Source organism: Hypanus sabinus, chromosome 3 (assembly GCF_030144855.1).
Source record: "Hypanus sabinus isolate sHypSab1 chromosome 3, sHypSab1.hap1, whole genome shotgun sequence".
NCBI classification, from domain to species: domain Eukaryota; kingdom Metazoa; phylum Chordata; class Chondrichthyes; order Myliobatiformes; family Dasyatidae; genus Hypanus; species Hypanus sabinus.
In genome coordinates this window covers 14117703-14129764 of record NC_082708.1, presented here as the reverse complement: position 1 = coordinate 14129764, position 12062 = coordinate 14117703, and positions in this window count along the sequence as shown.

Sequence of the window (12062 nt, the reverse complement as noted above, 5' to 3'; positions counted from 1 at the left end):
TTATATTGCATTCATGTACGGTTAGATGATAATTAAACTTGAATTTGATTTGAAATGTAATCTAAATGACTTTGATCGTGCAGTGATGATTGGTGTCTGGTGGGGTGGTTTGAGTGTCTCAAAAACAGCTAATCCCCTGAGATTTTCTCACACAAAACAGTCTCTAGAATTTACAAAAAATCATGTGAAACAGAAGCATAGAAACATAGCACATAATACAGCACATTACAGGCCCTCTGAGCCATCCATGTAACTTACTCTAGAACTTCCCTACTGCATAGCCCTCTGTATTTCTAAGTTCCATGTAGCTATCTAAGAGTCTCTTAAAAGATCCTGTAGTATCCGCTTCCACCACCGTCACTGGCAGGACATTCCATGCACCCACCACTCTCTGTGTGAAAAACTTAGCTCTGGCATTCCACTTGTACTTACTTCCGGGCACATAAAGCTATGCCCCCTCATGCCAGCCATTTCAGCCCTGTAAGAAAGCCTCTGGCTATCCACATGATCAATGCTTCTCACCAACTTCTACACCTCTCTCAGGTCACCTCTCATCCTCTGTCACTCCAAGGACGAAAGGCCAGTTCACTCAGCCTATCCTCATAAAGCATGCTCTCCAATCCAGGCAACGTCCTTGTAAATTTCCGCTGCACTCTCTCTATAGTATTCAGAACTATAAAACTCCGCAAACACTCAACTTCTGCTTGCAAACAGAAATAAAAATCCGGTGAGAAAAAATGCCTTGTTAACGAGAGAGGTCAGAAGAAAATGCCTAGACTGTTTCAAGCAGACAGGAAAGCAACAGAAACTCAAATAACATTGGTGTGTGTAAGAGCATCTCTGAATGATCAATAGGTTAAGTCTTGATGTGGATGGGTTACAGGAAGCCACACTGTCTTGCACTCTTGTACATAATAACGTGACCTTGAGTGTATACGTACTTCGATAATAGGCTTACTTTGCCTTCAATGATGAGCATGGACTTGATGGACCGAATGGCCTGTTTCCTTGCCATATGGCTCTATGACATATCTCCAGCTGTTTAAAATCGATGGCACGTTGTTTGGACACGGCGACCTGCATTATTCAAAGGCTCTGAATCTCATTTGACTGTTCTTGATGAGATTGAACTCTGTTGAGGTGATCACAGAATGAAAAGTTAATATATTTTGACTGTGATCTGAGTCATATTGCTTTCCTCTACAAAAAGGGTTGCTAACCCAAATTGAATTGCGCTGTCTTAATATCATTTCCCAGTAGCATCTGCTGTGTTCTGCATGTGTGAGGTTGAAAGTACATCGGTATTGATTAATCTATTTTATCTTTGCAATTTCTTTGTACATCCCAGCTTGCTCAGAGGTTCATGGATCAGCTGTTTAACCTTGACTGGTTTACTCAGGAATATCGAGAGCAATGAACCTATTCATGATCTGCCCAGAGAGGTAAGTAAAATTATCAGGCAGCAACTCAACCGACCTAAAGGCAAAAGGCAAAAAACAAAATGCTAGAAATACTCGCAACAGATCCAACCCTGTATCGAGAGAGAGAGAGAGAGAGAGAGAGAGAATCAGAGAGAGAGGGAAGGATGGAGAGGGAGACAGAGAAAGAAAGAGGGAGGGATGGATGGAAAGGGAGAGAGAAAGAAAGAGGGAGGGATGGAGAGGAAGAGAGAGTGAGACAGAAACAGAGGGAGAGGGAGAGGCAGGGAGGAAGAGAGACAGTGAGGAAGAGAGTGAGAGAGAGAAAGGTACAAAGGGAGAAAGAGTGAGAGCAAAATTGAGAGAGAGAGTGAGAGAGAGGGAGAAAAAAGAGACAGAGAGAGAATGAGACACGAGCATGAGAAGGAGAGGGTGTGAGAGAAGGAGAGGGACTAAGAGAGTAGGAGATATAATATCGTATGCAGATGACCTGCCATCACAAATCAACTAAATATTGCCCTGTGAGTGTGGCAAAAACGGATTTTTGTTTGGATAAATAATCGCCATTTAAAAAAATAAACAACAATTGGTAAATCAATTTATTGTTAAGGCACTGCAAAAATCTTTGTGTTCCATGGCATCCTTGCAGGTTTCAACAGATCAGTACAAGGACAAATTAACAACAGAATGCAGGATAGAGTATTACACTTATAGGGAGAGTGCAGTGCAGACAGACAATGTAGTGTAAGGCCATAACAAGATGGATTGTGAGGTCAAGTCCATCTTATTGCACTAGGGGACATTTTGAGTATTTGATAACCATGGGGTAAAAGCTGTTCTTCAGTCTGGTGGTGGATGTTTTCAGGCTTTTGTATGGGATGAGAAGGGGTAATATCCAGGGTTGGTGGTGTCTTTGATTATGCTGGCTGCTTTTCTCAGGTGGTGAGAATCAAGAGTGGAAGCCGATTACTAATGGTGAACTGTGTGCCCATACCAAGCCGGTGATGGAACCCGAGAGGATGCACTTTGTATGGAGCATCTTTGAAAATTGTTAAGCGGTAAAGAAGACATGCCAAATTTCTTTATTCTCTGGAGTAAACAGAGGAACCAGCATGCTGTCTTTGCCATGTGATGCACCATCAATAACTCTCGGAGACGTGAGGCGAGATATCGGCTTTTATTGACTGGAAGAAAGAACGAGCAGCAATTGACCACCATGCTACATCCTGGAGACTGAGAGGCAGGGCTCAGGCCCCAATCGCCTTTGTACAGGGGTCTGTGAGAGGAGCCACGGTCAGTGGGAGGGGCCACAGGAGCAGTCAGCGGTGGGGGGGTCGTGTCCAGTCAGGTATCTGTAGTTCACCACACCATGGTTTCCATGTCGATAGATCAAGCTGCTCACTCCCAGGAACAAATTTCTGATTATGTTTCTGAAAGAGGCTTGACTGATGGAGATGGCTGCACTTTACTACACACATTTTGAATTATACTGTCTTAACTGGATGCCTTCTTCAAATAAGAAACAATGCATCCGGACGCATTTCATTGTCTGGAATTTCAATCAGGCTTCTTTTGAAAAATCCCTACCAATTGCCATCAGCATGTAATCTGCAGCACCAGAGGTTACAACACGCTAGACCACTGTTATACTAAGATTAGGAATGCCTACCGCTCCGTGCCCAGATCTGTATTTCAGGAAGTCTGATCACTTGGCTATCCTTCTTCTACCTGCGCACAGACAGAGGCTACAAAGCAAGGCTCCAGAGATAGGGACAACAAAGAGGTGGTTACAGGAGGCAGAGGAGTACCTACAGGACTGCTTCGAATCAGCGGACTCCACAAAATCCTTTAGAGTCTTCCCCAACCAGAAACCCTGAATGAACCTGAGATCCGCAATCTGCCGGGGAGCCTGATCAGAGAGAAGAGGGCGGGGAACATCATAAAGGACTCCTCCCATCCTGCGCACGGACTGTTTGAACTGCTTCCGTCTGGTAGGCGCTTCAGATCCCTCCAGACTAAGACTAATAGGCACTGGAGAAGTTTTTTCCCTACTGCGGTCACTTTGCTGAACAGTTAACTGCCGGTTAACTGTCGGCTAACTATTACTTGGATTGCACTACTTGTATGTATAATCTATATTTTCATTTATATTTATCATCTGTTATGAGCAGAGAGACAACATCTGCCTGAAATAAATTCCTTGTATGTTTACAGGTACTTGGCGATTAAAGTCTGATTCTGATTCTGATTCAAATCTGGTGACCAAGAAGGTTACAAGAGGTCCAGGTATGATCCCTGGAAAGCCATCTCACAGGTGAAGTGGCAGTTCTGGATTAAACTTGAATCAATGAAGGAGGCTTGACAGTTGTAGCAGGTCTTGAATGCTAACGCCTCTTATCAAGTAAAATTGAACAACATATTTGATTACAGGGCTTCGCTTCCAGATGGTTTCAATGCCTTCTGTGCTCATTCTGACTGTCAAGACATGGAGGGACCATGACGAACTCCCATAGCCCCTAATGATCCTGCGATTTCAGTCTCTGAGGCTGATGTGCAAGCAGCCTTTGGGAGGGTGAACCCAAGAGGCTAAGAAAGCTCCAATGCCACATTTATGTTTGCTGACAACACCACTGTTGTGGGGTGAGTCAAAACTGGTGACGGATCAGCAGATAGGAAGGAGACTGATAAAACCTGGCTGAATGATGCCACAACAACGATCTCTTACTCAATGTCAGCACGGCCAAGGAAATGCTTATTGACTGCAGGAGGAGGAAACCAGAGTCCCATGAGCAAATCCTCATCAGGAGATCAGTGGTGGAGAGGGTCAGCAACCACGAATTCCTCAGCATCATCATTTCGGAAGATCTGTCCTGTGTCCAGCAAGTAAGTGCCATTACGAAGAAGACACAGCAGTGCATCTACTTTCTTAGAAGTTTGCGCAGATTTGGAATGTCAACTAAAACTCTGACAAACTTCCACAGGTGCACAGTGGAGAGTGTTCCTGATTGGTTGCAGCATGGTCTGGTATGGGAACCCCTATGACCTTGAATGGAAAAATCTGCAAGAAGTTATGTATACAGCATAGTCTGTCACAGGTACGTTCCTCCACACAATTCAGCACATCTGCACGGAGCACTGTCACAGGAAAACAGCATCCATCATCAGGACCCCTGTCACCCAGTCATCTCTTCTCACTGCTGCTACTTGTACACGAGCCACAAGTCTCACACCACCAGTTTCAGGAACAGTTATTACCTGTCCACTATCAGGCTCTTGAAGTGGGGGGATAACTTCTCTCACCCCACAGTGAGCTGATTCCACAAGCTATAGAGTCATTTTGAAGAACCCTATAACTTGTGCTGTCAATGTTTATTGTTCATTTATTTATTTAGTTTTTTTTCATTTCTTTTATATTTGCACGGTTTGTTGCCAGCTGCAGGTTGATTGCTTGTCCGACTCTGTCATGTGCAAATTTTCATTGATTCCATTGTGTTTCTTTCTAGCTCCAATGAACGCTCACGCGAAAAGGAATCGCAGGGCGTATATATGGTGACATATATGTACTTTGATAATAAATTTACTTTGATCTGATATTGTGTACAGGTCTGTTTTCTTTACTTCAGAAGCCGTCTACTGAATTAATGGGAGGAACACAAAGACAGTTTTGTTTGCCCATTTTTACTTGATACCCCTCAAAACTCCCACTATCATTTACTTAACCAAAAGTATTTTGAATGTTAGTTAAGGTATCAGTAAGTTTTAAAGAGTGCAGAGAATATTTATAGTGATGATGCCAGGACTTTGCTGAATCCCAATGTAGGGTCTCAGGCCAAAATGTTGACAGTTTATTCTCCTCCATATATGCTGTCTGACCTGCTGAGCATTTTGTGTGCATTGGTCGTGTACATTGGGATGAAAGGCTTTTTTCCTTTGGAGGCTCCTGTGTCCCTGAAGCTCCCTTCCCCAAGGTCTTTTCCAAAGCAGGGGTCAATAATTCTTAACACAAAATATAGGACATAGAACATTACAGCACAGAGCCCATTCATCCTATGATGCTGTGCCGACCTTTTAACCTACTCCAAGATCAATGTAGCTTCTCCCTTCCACAGAGACTTCCATTTTGCTATCTATCTGCTTATCTAGGAGCTTCTTAAAAGTCCCTGAAGAATCTGACTCAGTGGCCATGATGTTCCATGCACTCACCATTCTCTGCGTAAAAGTTTTACCTCTGACGTTCCCCCTCACTTTATTTTCCTCCAATCACTTAAAATTATGCCCCCCTCATTAGCTCTTTATATAAAGGGAGATGAAAAGTTACTGTACTTAGTTAGAGTTGAAGTTACAATCAGATCGTTATGCCCTGAATAAAAAGTGGCACAGGACAAAGGGAGGGGGTGGGGTGGGCTTGTGGCCTACTCCTTCTCCTGAATTGTATACTCAGTGGCCATTTTTTAGGTACACCTGCTCACTAATGCAAAAATCTAATTAGCCAGTTATGTAGCAGCAACTCATTGCAAAAAATGCATACAGACATAGTCAAGAGGTTCAGCTGTTGTTCTGAATGGAGGAGAAGTATGATCTAAGAGACTTTGACTGTGGAATGATTGTTGGTGCCAGGCAGTCTGGTTTGTCTATCTCAGAACCTGCTGATATCCTGGGATTTTCAGATGCAGCGTATGGTAAAGTTTACAGAGAATGTGGCAGTTCTGTGGCTTAAAGCACCTTGTTAATGATAGAGGGTAAGAGAACAGTGGCCAGACGGGTTCAAGCTGACAGGAAGGCAACAGTAACTCATATAACCTCGTCTTGCAACAGTGGCGTGCAGCAGAAATGCACAATACATAAAACCTTGAAGTGGATGGGCTACAGCAGCAGAAGGCTATGGTCATAAGTTAGTGGACACTTTTTTAAGTATAGGAGGTATCCTATACTTAAAAATTGGCCACAGAATGGCATAGAGTGGATACACATTGTTTTACCCCTCTGCGCTATCATTGGAAGATAATTTTATTTCAGAAATGCTGATGTTGAGTTCCTCATTCTTGGTTGAAGGCACTGGAGATACTAGATTATGCAAATCAGGTAATAATTGATTAGCTGTTGACTATTCAATTCTTGGGATTTTGATTTGCACTGAAGTTATTGTGAAGGGAGATCAAATGAAACACAAAGCCGTCGCTCGTCACATATCACCCGTCCTATTCTTCCACTCAAAGTCAAAATTAACCCTGTAATTACAGCCCAATTTGCCTTACAAAATTGCCTCTTGGAATTTCTTCTAAGGTACAGTTCTTTAAACATTTTCAAAGACCTTGCCCACAAAGTCAATGTTATCCAAACAATGTCTGATAATAGAATTCAGAAGGCCTGTAGGCAAAATTAAGTGAGATTTTGTTATTATAATGATTGCAAAAGCAATTATAGCTTCGAGTAACTTAACATAGCTCAGATCATAAATTACCTAATTAAAATATGTCAATGGGAAAGGCTATTTAGTAAATTGATCTCCTTTTCCATACAAAATTAAAAGCACAATTTTTAAATCATAATCTCTCATTTGGTACTTTTTCATCAATAGATACAGCATGGTAACAGGCCCTTCCCGCCCAATGAATCCATGCACCATCCAATTCCACCCACACGACCAATTATCCTACTAATCCATAAGTCTTGGAATGTGGGAGGAAACCAGAGCACTGGGGGGGAAACAATGCAGTGACGGGGAGGACGTGCAAACTTCTTACAGACATTATTCCTTACAATTTAGAAGGTTCATGGGAGATTTGATAGAAGTATGCAAAATTATGAGGGATACAGACAGGGTTGATGCAAGCTGGCCTTTTGAGGTTGGATGAGACTACAACTGGGAGTCATGGGTTAAGGGTGAAAGGTGAAATGTTTATGGGGAACATGAGGGGGAACTTGGTCACTCAGAGGGTGGTGAGAGTCTGGAATTAGCTGCCAGCGTAAGTGGTGCATGCAAGGTTGATTTCAATATTCAAGACAAGTCTGGATTAGCACATGGATGAGAGGGGTATGGAGGGCTATGGTCTGGGTGCAGGCCGATGGTTCAGTATTGACTAGGTGGGCTGGAAGGCCTGCTTCTATGCTATTGTGTTTTATGCCTCTATGACCCTAACTCATGCTGATCATCATCCACTTATTTATGTTAATACTAAACTTGCCTCTTTTCTTTAATGTTCCCCACAATCTCATTAATTTCTCCCAGATTTTCACACTTCGCCTACACATAGGGACAAATCTATCATGGCCAATTGACCTAGCATATCTATCTGCGTCATTACTGGACAAATCTACAGGATTTGGAGAGGGTGCTGAAGTGGTTCACCAGGATGCAGTCTTGATTAGAGAGCGTGAGCTCCGAGGAGAGATTGCACAAGTTTGGCTCACTTGGTCCGGATAGTCAGAGGCTGACAGGAGAACTGATATGAGTTTAAAGCATGGATAGGGTAACCATATAATATAACAATCACAGCATGGAAACAGGCCATCTCTGCCCTCCTAGTCCATGCCGAACTCTTAATATACCCACCTACCCGCACTCAGCCCATAACGCTCCACTCCTTTCCTGTCCATATACCTATCCAATTTTACCTTAAATGACACAACTGAACTGACCTCTACTACTTCTACAGGAAGCTCATTCCACACAGCTATCACTCTCTGAGTAAAGAAATACCCCCTCGTGTTTCCCTTAAACTTCTGCCCCCTAACTCTCAAATCATGTCCTCTCGTTTGAATCTCCCCTACTCTCAATGGAAACAGCCTGTTCACGTCAACTCTATCTATCCCTCTCAAAATTTTAAATACCTCGATCAAATCCCCCCTCAACCTTCTACGCTCCAATGAATAGAGACCTAACTTGTTCAAACTTTCTCTGTAACTTAAGTGCTGAAACCCAGGTAACATCCTAGTAAATCGTCTCTGCACTCTCTCTAATTTATTGATATCTTTCCTATAATTCGGTGACCAGAACTGTACACAATATTCCAAATTTGGCCTTACCAATGCCTTGTACAATTTTAACATTACATCCCAACTTCTGTACTCAATGCTTTGATTTATAAAGGCCAGTGTTCCAAAAGCCTTCTTCACCACCCTATCTACATGAGACTCCACCTTCAGGGAACTATGCACTGTTATTCCTAGCTCTCTCTGTTCCACTGCATTCCTCAATGCCCTACCATTTCCCTGTATGTTCTATTTGGATTATTCCTGCCAAAATGTAGAACCTCACACTTCTCAGCATTAAACTCCATCTGCCAATGTTCAGCCCATTCTTCTAACTGGCATAAATCTCCCTGCAAGCTTTGAAAACCCACCTCATTATCCACAACACCTCCTACCTTAGTATCATCGGCATACTTACTAATCCAATTTACCACCCCATCATCCAGATCATTTATGTATATTACAAACAACATTGGGCCCAAAACAGATCCCTGAGCCACCCCGCTAGTCACCGGCCTCCATCCCGATAAACAATTATCCACCACTACTCTCTGGCATCTCCCATCTAGCCACTGTTGAATCCATTTTATTACTCCAGCATTAATACCTAACGACTGAACCTTCTTAACTAACCTTCCATGTGGAACTTTGTCAAAGGCTTTGCTGAAGTCCATATAGACTACATCCACTGCCTTACCCTCGTCAACATTCCTCGTAACTTCTTCAAAAAATTCAATAAGGTTTGTCAAACATGACCTTCCATGCATAAATCCATGCTGGCTACTCCTAATCAGATCCTGTCTATCCAGATAATTATTAATACTATCTCTAAGAATACTTTCCATTAATTTACCCACCACTGATGTCAAACTGACAGGTCTATAATTGCTAGGCTTCCTTCTAGAACCCTTTTTAAACAATGGAACCACATGAGCAATACGCCAATCCTCCAGCACAATTCCCGTTTCTAATGACATCTTAAAGATCTCTGTCAGAGCTCCTGCTATTTCTACACAAACTTTCCTCAAGGTCCTGGGGAATATCCTGACAGGACCCGGAGATTTATCCACTTTTAAATTTCTTAAAAGCGCCAGTACTTCCACCTCTTTAATTGTCATAGGTTCCATAACTTCCTTACTTGTTTCCCACACCTTACACAATTCAATATCCTTCTCCTTAGTGAATACCAAAGAGAAGAAATCGTTCAAAAAAAAAACAGTCAGGATTTTTTGTTACCAGGGATCTCATTGAAATCTATTGAATGTTGAAAGGCCTCGACAGAGTGGATGTGGAAGAGGATGTTTCTTGTGGTGGCGGAGTCTAAAATAAGAGGATACTGCCTCAGAACAGAGGAATGTCCATTTACAACAGAGGTGAGGAGGAGTTTCTTTAGCCGGATAATCTGTGAAATTTGTTGCCACAGGTAGCTGTGGAGCCACATCATTGGGTCTATTTAAGGCAGAGGTTGGCAGATTCTTGAGCAGTCAGGGCTGGGAGATACTGGGAGAAGAGGGCTTCCTCCTCACTGCGGAACACACCTTAGGGTCTTAAAACAGTTTGGCATTAGGCATACCTGCAGTGTTAGTGGACCTTATATTCAACAGGGTAGCCTCCAAAATAACGGCATGAACATTGATTTCCCGAACTTACAATAATTGCCCCCCACTTCTCCTTCACCACTCCTCACTCTCATTTCCCTTTCTCACCTTATCTCATCACCTGCCCATCAGCTCCCTCCTGCGCTCTTCTCCCTTTTCTTTCTCCCATGGCCTTCTGACCTCTCCCAACAGAATCCACTTTCTCCAGCTCTTTATCTCTTTCATCATTCAACTTCCCAGCTCTTTACTTCACCGCTCCCTCCCAGTTTCACTTTTCAGCTACCACCTTATACTTCTTCCTCCCCTCCCCCACCTTCTTACACTGACTTCTAATTTCTATTTACCTGTCCTGATGAAGGGTCTCGGCCTGAAACATCGACTATTTACTCTTTTCCATAGATGATGCCTGGCCTGCTGAGTTCTCCCCAATTTTGTGTGTGTTGTTTTGGTTTTCCAGCATCTGAAGATTTTCTCCTGTTTGTATTAATACATCATTATTTTTTATTAATGTGGGATATTTTAATGCCAATAATTGGCCTCTGTGTCATCAATATTTAACATCAGGATTTGGGTTAGATCTCCAAAATCCTTTGTCTCCCCACAGAGTTAAACTGTTCCGTGTAAATTGTATTCCGTGGACATTAACGGATTAGAAATTTAAGAGCAAGTAATAAACCTGAAAGGATTTTCTGAAATGGTTACCAAGTGATGGTAAGAACCAACCAACCAACCAACCAGCTCACAAATTCAAACTGCACCTCTTTTCATTACTCCAAATTAAAAGCCTAAATAATCTCTCCTAGTTGAAATCAAGTGATATTGTTGCAGAATGTCGAGATTCCCAACAGATAGGAGCAGGGAGAAAGAGAAAGCTGAAGTTAATTAGAACTCTTGGTAACTGCTTTGTCCTTCACAATGAATAATGCGATCATAATTTATTCAAAGGGATGACAATGAGGAGCTAGCTTTAATGTGAAGGCATGATCTTTGTCAATTAAACAAGATAAATTGAAGTAAATCAGAAAAGGCTTGAAATACTCAGCAGATCATGTAGTAACTTTGAAGTCAGAAAAGAAAACAAATGTAGCATTTTAGTAAATGACCTTTCACCAAAACTGTGAAAAGTTGAGACAAAAAGTTAGAAGTTGAAGAAGGAAGGTCTGTGATGGGGTGGAATTAGCTCAAAGTTCAATAAAGTTCAAATAAATTTATTATCAAAGTACATATATGCCACCAAATACTATCATGAGATCCATTTCCTTACAGACATTCACAATAGAACAAAGAAGTACAATAGGATTAATGAAAACCTACACAAAGACTAACAAACAACCAATGAGTAAACGAAGGCATTGATAATAATAATAATAGTAAATAAAGACATTAATAATACTGAGAGCATTGGTGCCCTATTGGCTTGTTTATTATTTATTGTAATGCCTGCACTGTTTTGTGCACTTTATGCAGTCCTGGATAGGTTTGTAGTCTAGTGTAGTTTTTTTTCTGTGTTGGTTTTTATGTAGCTCAGTCTGGTTTTTGTACTGTGTCATGTAACACCATGGTCCTGGAGGAACGTTGTTTCGTTTTTACTGTGTACTTTACCAGCAGTTATGGTCGAAATGACATTAAAAGGGACGTGACTTGACTTGAGAGTGCTTGAAAGTGAATCTATAGGTTGTATTCAGTGATCAGTTCAAAAGTAAAAGTTCAAAATAAATTTTATTATCTAAGTATATATATATATATTACCATATATAACCCTGGGATTCATTTTCTTGTGGGAAAGCTCAATAAATCTGTAGAGTAATAACCATAACGGACCCAGTGAAAGAGTGGCCAGATAGGGCATTTTGCCAGAGTGCAGAAGACAACAAATTGTGTAAATACAAAAATAATAAATAATAAATAAATAAACAATAAGTATTGAGAAAATGAGATGAAGAGCCTTTGAAAGTGAGTCCATTGGTTGTGGGAACATTTCAATGATGGGATAAGTGAGGTTGATGAACCTAAGGTTCAACAGCCTGATTGTTGTGGGGTAGTAACTCTTTCTGTACCTGGTGGTGTGAGCCCT